An 8,522-nucleotide genomic window follows, 5' to 3' on the forward strand; every position below is an offset into this window, starting at 1 on the left:
TCAAAGCCCTTCCATGGAAAGCCAAAGGGCTAGATCTCGTGGTCAACCGCTCCAGAGTTAGGCGGGACGGGGGCCCTGGGGGTAGCAATGCCACCGGAGCATCGCACCGGCCCCTCATACATGCGGGGTGGTGTGGTGGCATGTCCGAAGAGGCGGCACACGTCTCCGGGGTTTGGCCCCCCTCACGGACGGCGCCACCGCCGGCACCTGGAGGGGGGAAATGGACACGTCGGGTCTACACAGAGGGGATCTTGTTGTGGGTCTGGCCCGAATGTTGCTCTAAAGTGTTCCTATGGGCTGACCTAACACAACCGGATGGAGAGGTCCACTGGTCAAAGCCCGTCCGTGCAAAGTCAAAGCCCGCCCACCGCCGTCACGTGGAGGGGGGAAACGGACGCGTCGGGTCTACACGGAGGGGATGTAGCTGTGGTTTGGCCTGGATGTTGCTCCCAGGTGTCGCCGCGCGAAGCATCTCCCTCCGACGAACTTGGATCCGCCGCCGCCCCCACCCACACCCCCCGTCGACGACCCATGACGGTGTCCTGGACTAGGTGGTACTCACCACGTCATCTCCCGATCTGTTAAATTGGGCCGAGGACCCCCATGGCCGTATACTCACGGGCCAGTTCGGACAGCTGCCGCATTCATGGAAGATTCTACAAGTCTTGGTGATCAAGACAAGGACTCCTCCCCACCGGCGTATTCGGCTAGGACTCTTGTTATCCTAGGCCTCTGGTGCATTATATAAACCGAGGCCAGGCTAGTCGATAGACATATACATACAATCATACCATAGGCTAGCTTCTAGGGTTTAGACTCTCCGATCTCGTGGTAGATCAACTCTTGTAATACCCATATCATCAAGAATAAATCAAGCAGGACGTAGGGTTTTACCTCCATCAAGAGGGCCCGAACCTGGGTAAAACATCATGTTCCCTGCCTCCTGTTACCATCGATCCTAGACGCACAGTTCGGGACCCCCTACCCGAGATCCGCCGGTTTTGACACCGACATTGATGCTTTCATTGAGAGTTCCGCTGTGTGATCGGAAAAGAATCGATGACTCGTCTGCAGGTCAACTGCGATGCCGGCATCTTCGTCGCCGGCTCGACTGGTCACCTTGGCTCGACCGAGGACCATGCTCCATCTCCGATTGTCATGTTCGGACGAGGGCCTTCATCAACATCAACTCCGATCTCTATCAAGATCATGGAGGAATCATCCATGGAGCTCGGGGGCTCAACGTCAACATTGCCCTCGGGCGACGGTGCTGTTTTTCCGAACAACAAACTTGTATCTGCTGCCACCACCTCTTAGAGGATCACTTTGACGATCCCTTTGGTGGAATTTTGCGGAATTGAGTCTACAACAGCCATGCAAAATTTCGTCGAGTTCCGATGGAGGAATCTCCGACAATCTACGATATACCGGAGCCGTGTCAAATCTGGACGGGAATTTGGACGAGTTTAGGGCTGGTCTCCAGAGCCTAGCTCGGTGGTCCTTTGGAAGATCGAACCATTCATTTACTGCGGAATTCCCATATCTACCACCCCTCCAAATTTCAGCTCGATCCGACGGTTCAAACTCCGGGAACCTTCCGATGAGTGGATCAATTTTCGGATCCGCTTTCTGCGCGAATACGGATCCGACCCGGATTCATGTTTCTTTATGAACGTGACATTGGACAACCTTTTTAGAGGAATTCTCTTCTAGGGTATTGTGCATTGTTTTTAAACACGTGCCCGCAAATTTTTAAGCCTCCCCTGAGGTCGCCTTCATCATCATCCTGGTGTCAAACCAGTCCGGCGATATTGCTCCAAGGCTGCCGACCTGCGCTAGACACGTCGTCACTTTGTTGAGCCGAGCTCAACTTCTTCATATCATCATCTCGGCAAGCCGAACAAGAGTCCGGCATCGCGAAGGATAAATCATCACCAACATCACCGCCCCACGGATTACACGGAGCGGGCATACCGGCATCGCCGCACGGTCACTTCATCAAGCCGGCATCAACCACGTCACGACCTGCATCAGCAGGGCCGCACTATTGCTTCTTCAAGCTGGTGTCCATCACACCGACCTACTTCGACTCATCGGCTGACACCGAGGCTTCGACATCTCGGCTGGACCGGGGGCTTCACCATCTCTTCATCAACCTACTTCGGAGACTTCAGCGTCACTAGCCGACCAGCTCCGTCACGTTAGCTGGACCAAGGGCTTTGCCTCGGCGAGCCAACCTTTGCCAGCATCGCCATACCATCGCTTTATCACCCATCAGGCAATGGGTGTGCGGATTGAGTCCCAATTTTGGGAATCACCTTTCTTCGGATTGCTACAACAAATAAACCAGGTGCTATTAATCCTAGTATTTTTTGCTTGTTTGGGTTTGTTTTCCCAAAGAATTATTACTTTGTTTTGTCCATCATCTGTACACAGGTCTATCAAATGATGGCCGCATTAACGACGGTCGCGTGGTGGTTCGGTCAGTTTCCGTACATAGTCCGACGAACGCCGCATCCGGAACTCAGACAGACCTATGAATTCAGGCTTTGCCACGCCTTTACCACATCACGCCGACGCCCTGCGTCGACATTAACTTCGGCGCCAGGCCATATTTCTTTTATTACTCACTTTGCATAATTTATTTATTATGCAACGATTTTTTAATTATTATTATTATTACTATTATCTCCCGTTTGCACTATTTTTTGTGCACAGGAAAATGATCCGGGGACTTCGTCGTCACTCTGCCGGTCTGCATTAACCGTGCTATGTCACCACTTCGGTGTGTCGAGCTCTCCGCTCCGCCACCTCGGGACCGACTTGGGGGATGGAACCTTGTCCCGCATCAAGCTCGGACCGCGTCATCAATGCCGAACACATTAACCAGCTAAGTCGCTTTCATGCTCAAAGTTTTAATTTTTAACTTGTGTTCGGTTCGACCAAGCATTATACTTTTTTGGAAAAAAGTTGCTTGTAAAAAATTTCCTTGTCCAAACTTTATTTGTGACACACATATTCAAATACCCCATTTATTTGGGGGCTTCCTTTATGAAGCTTTTCCTCTTGCATATGATTATACTTGTATGACTTCGTTCCTTGTTCGTGTATTACGCCACAATATGCACCATATTGACTTAAGCGATTTGCAAACTGGGTTGCCTGGCTCCTGTGCTTACCCCTACGTTCCCGATTGTTCGACTAGGGAGTAAAGGAAGCACCTCTGCGATTGTCACGATCGGGTCGCCCGAGACGGACCTCAGACTGGGTGAAGCTGAAAGCTAGCGCTCTTATAGTTTTCAATGATGGTCGGCACACAACGGAACTAATGAGTACAAAAAATCTATTGCACAAGTCTCATAATAACAATGAGCACCGAAGAAAGGTATCGGTGGGGGTACTATTTTCTTCGAAGATGCTTCTTACACTTCACGGTAATATAGCATAAGCTCCCTGAGTGCGCTTTGTCTATTACAGCCTTATGGCTTGATTGACTGGTTATTGGAAACATCATCGATATTCTCGACCGATGGAGTGCGCTTTGTCTATAGCATTTTCTTCGAAGATGCTTCTTACACTTCACGGTAATATAGCATAAGCTCCCTGAGTGCGCTTTGTCTATTACAGCCTTATGGCTTGATTGACTGGTTATTGGAAACATCATCGATATTCTCGACCGATGGAGTACATAACACTTTTCGGTCCTTGACCGAAGAGGGAGAAGCCGACGGTCGGTTAAGACGCGTTTAAAGTTCGGTTGAACAAAGATATGATATAAGTACTTCGGTACATACAATCATTATACATAAAATCTTTTACCCAAGTCATTTGGGGGCTCTTAAAATTTATATGAGCTATTTTATAGTAAATGTGTTTTCTTCTTGGTCGTTGCAAAGTCTTTTTAAATCGCTCCTTTTTCGACGTGAGTGTGTGGTCAATAGCCAGATAACCCATTTTCTCTCTAGTGACCGCTCGAGTTTAGTTCGCTAAACTGGTCTAACGAGAAGCACTCCGCCTTCGGGATAGGAGGCTGCTGCCATAGGCTGACCCGCTTGAAGTCTTGAGATCGGATGTGTAATGTTAAAGCACGACAGAAGCACTCTTTTTTTCTAAGACCAATTTTCGGATTGGCACCGAACACTTGATCTTGTTCGGACGTCAAGTTTTTACTGACGTTTTTTGGTTTTTTTCCAAGCTTATGGCACTTTTAAACTATTTGTGTGTTTTCAGCACAAGTCTCGCAGTGCAATGCCGGACACCTTTTTAGATTCGGCAAAAATATTCTCGGATATTGCTATATATGCATCGGTTTCGAATTGTGTCTTCGATCAATAGTTGGGTTGCCCGGCTCCTACACTTGCTTCCTACGTTCCGCTTTGTTCGGCTAGGTGTGCAAAGGGAGAACCACTACGATTGTGCTTCCAGCTCACACGGTTAAGCACCTCAGTGGAGAAAGCCGAAAACTGACTGTCACAATACGCGTAAACTGGTCAGCGATCCGATGACTGTGTTAAATGACGCGCCACTCATAACAATGGCCGAAGTGTTTACGGCTTGACCTCGACTGTCGCCGAACACTACCGGGGGCTATTAACTGGCCTCCCAAACTAAATCCTCGATATTTTCTCTTACATTAGAGCTGAGGTTTCATGATCATGCTTAGCATGACAACCCAAAGAAAGAAACCGATAGCGGGACTATTTTCTTTGGAAGACATTTCTTATGTTAAACCATAATATAACATATCTCTCTGCGTACCTTTGTTTATAAAACCGTATGGCCAGATTGCCTTGTTTGTCGTAAATCTTTGCCCTCATAAAGGCTTTATAAAGTAGGACAAACACTCCTCGGCTACTGGCCGAGGAGGTGGAAGCCGATGGCCGGTCAACAAAGTTTTGTACAATGCGAATCCGAGCATTAATGACGTAAAGTACTTGGATACATAGAGTCATTACACATAATTTGTGATTTTACTATGGATATTGATCCTTAATTTGGCCACCCGTGCCCGCATTAATGCTTGGGGGCTACTGGGCTTTGGGCTTATTATTTATAAATATTAAAGGGGCACATCGATCCCCTGATCTGGTGTTGCCACCCGACCAGTGTCTCGGGGGCTACTGCATTGCCTATCCAATGCAGAAAATTTTAAGTGCAATACAATTTCCGAGGAAATTTTGATCCTCAGGTTGGTCGGCCGCACCCAACCTGAGTCTCGTGGACTGAGCACGCCGCTTTTTGTGTCCCGAAGTACCCTGCCGAGCTAGGACTTGATCCTCAGGCCGATTTTACAAATCAACCTGAGTCTCAGCGGCTACTGGGATCAGCGGTCTTATGTCATCCTTCAGGTGCATCTCAGGTTTTAAACCGATACACACCTTGAGGGCTACTGGCTATATATCTCGGTAGAGAATAAATTGCACCAATCAAAAATATTCACAAAAAATCGGCCCACAGTCGGGGTGGTGCACCACCTCGGAAGCAGTCCGGCATAAAGCTCGGGCCCTAGTGGCTGGCTCCATAGAGGGCATTTCCAGCATTAAGCTCGGCAAAACTCCTTCAACTTTTTTGGACCAAGATGATCTATGACATCTTGGGTATAGTCCGGCGTTGGAGCTTGGACACAGTCCGGCGTTGGAGCTCGGATATATTTCGGCGTTGGAGCTCGGAAGCAGTCCGACATTAGTGCTCGGCTGCAAAAGATACGTCGAATGCTATCTGGCGTTAGAGCTCAGACGCAAGAGGACACTGCCTCCCGGGAACAACTTCAAACCCGAGGTGTGGCATAAAAATAACAAGGCATTGATAAAGACCGGAAACTTGAAGGGGCTCCTCGGATACCCGACGTGTAAACTCGTTGAATGCATTTCGGCGATCCTCAAGATCGAAGATGAGAAGATTTGTTGAACCAGTTTCCAAGACCGACAACCGAAGATGAAGAATAGTTCGGAAGAATCGAGGAGCGTCTCTAACTTGAAGACCGGTTCAGGGGGCTACTGACGGTGTCCTGGACTAGGGGGTACTCACCACGTCATCTCCCAATCTGTTAAATTGGGCCAAGGACCCCCATGGCCGTATACTCACGGGCCAGTTCGGATAGCTGCCGCATACATGGAAGATTCTACAAGACTTGGTGATCAAGACAAGGACTCCTCCCCAGCGGCGTATTCGGCTAGGACTCTTGTTATCCTAGGCCTCTGGTGCATTATATAAACCGAGGCCAGGCTAGTCGATAGACATATACATACAATCATACCATAGGCTAGATTCTAGGGTTTAGACTCTCCGATCTCGTGGTAGATCAACTCTTGTAATACCCATATCATCAAGAATAAATCAAGCAGGACGTAGGGTTTTACCTCCATCAAGAGGGCCCGAACCTGGGTAAAACATCGTGTTCCCTGCCTCCTATTACCATCGATCCTAGACGCACAGTTCGGGACCCCCTACCCGAGATCCGTCGGTTTTGACACCGACAACCCCCCTCTCCCTTCAGTCACCTGACCTACTAAGCTCCAGATCGAGCACGTGAGGCGGCGGCCATGCGCTCCCAGACCCGCGACCAAGCCACGGCCTCGACAGACGAAGCTGCTCGAGTTCGGTGCCTCCCCTCCCCTCCCCTCTGTGTGGTTCCGGGAGAGGAGAGGTGTGACGCCCCGAGGCCGATGCGCCAGGTGTCTTCCAGTTATTCGCCGTCGTTGTCATGTCATTTGTTTGCGTGTTGCATTCTTGTCATGTCATCATGTGCATTGCATCATCATGTTTTCAAAACTCACATCCGTCCGGGTTCCCCCAGTTCCGTCCGTTGTCCGTTCTGAGTCCAGACATACTCGCACGCGCCCGCGGCATGTCCGTAATTTTATTTTATAAGTGGCCGGAAAATGTTCTCGGAATGGGATGAGAGTTGGCGTGTGGTCTTATTATAGTGTAGATAGACCGCCTGCCAAGTTTTATCGCATTCGGAGTTCGTTTGACGCCCCAACGGATAACTATAACGACATTATAGTCGGTCAAACGTCGGACGTTTTCGGTCTCCGGAAACAGTCACCGGGTCTCTCTCTCTTCTCTTCTCTCAGCCCAAAGCTTTCTACATAGTCCGCTGACAACCGCCAGACCCCGAAACCCTCTCTGCGCAGTGCATCGAACCCCTCGCGCGCGCCCGGAAGTTGTCCCGAACCCGACCCAGGGAGTCGTCACCGTCGGGTCCGGAACATCCCCAAACATCTACAAAACATCTCCTTTTTCCTATTTGGACTTCCTAACTATTTATTTCTCGATCGCCCGATTACAATCGGAGGGATCCGATAGCCCCTAACTTAATCCACCTGCCATATAAATACACAAGGTCCAACCCTAAAAATCAGGAACCTTGTCCCATCCTCCTGTGCGCCGCCACTGCAAATCCCCCTCGGGATCTTCCCTGCCTGATCCACCGAAGCCGCCTCCTCCGTCCTTGTTTTCCCCATCGAGCCAATCAACCAGCTCCTCCCCTCGATCCACCTCTCCTCCCTCCATGGCGCCGTCGCAGCCGGCGAACCCAGCCCCCAGGACCGGCCTCCTCCCTCTCCTTCTTCCTCCTTCCCATGCTCCTCCTCCTCTCTCATTTCCTGTCTCTCTGTCCAGGAACCCAGGCAGCAGCCATGGCGCCATCCAGCAGGAGCTCTACCTCGCCCGCGACCTCTGCCTGCCCTCCGACTCGATCCGGTGTGTCTCAAGGATCTTTCTGCCCGGATCCGCTTCCTCGGGCCACTTCCAGCATCGCCGGAGCCTCTGCAGGAGCCGCGCATGTCCGCTGCTGCTCCTTTTCATCGAGCCGCCCAAGTCCCAGGATGCTGTCGCCCTGCCAAGTCCCAACACCATGTTCCGCTCCCGTTGGCCGAGCTCGACCCTTCCTCCGGCTAGATTGGACTCCAGCAAGGCCGGATCCGCCCGTCTGCTCCATCTCCGTCGTCCCGCCGGGGTTCCCCGCCTCGCCGCTGACCAGCAGCGCCATCGACCTGTTTCCCCTGCTTCGAACGAGGAAACCAGCTGCTCGTGTTGACCTGCGCTGACGCCTGCCTGGGCTGCACCAGCGCGCCAGGCCAGCCTTGGTGTCTCGCGCCTAGGCCGCATCTAGCGCCCTGGCTCAGCTCCGCGGCCCAGCTCCGCCCGAGCGAGCCGGCCTGCCTCCGCTCGCTAGCGGGCCGCGTCCCCGACCGGCCTGTGAAGGCCCGAGGTGAGGACGCCCAGTCCAGTTCCCCTCGGTGTTGTGGGCTAGACCCAATAGTTTCGGCCCGTGTTTTTTTTACTGTCCAGCGAATTTCCTAAAATAACCAGTGCATGCATATTACATGAATGCCATTTTACTTGCATTGCTCATATCTAAATAACCGTGCATCGGTTTAAAATGATGTAAACATGAAATATGCCTAGTTTTTCATCTAGTTTCATAATATGTCATTTTCATCCATGTTTAAAATGCTTAAAATGTTGTTTGTTTAAATTTGCATAAATGCCATGCTAAAATGCTTTAATTCATAACT

This window comes from Triticum dicoccoides, chromosome 4A (genome assembly GCF_002162155.2).
Source record: "Triticum dicoccoides isolate Atlit2015 ecotype Zavitan chromosome 4A, WEW_v2.0, whole genome shotgun sequence".
NCBI classification, from domain to species: Eukaryota; Viridiplantae; Streptophyta; class Magnoliopsida; order Poales; family Poaceae; genus Triticum; species Triticum dicoccoides.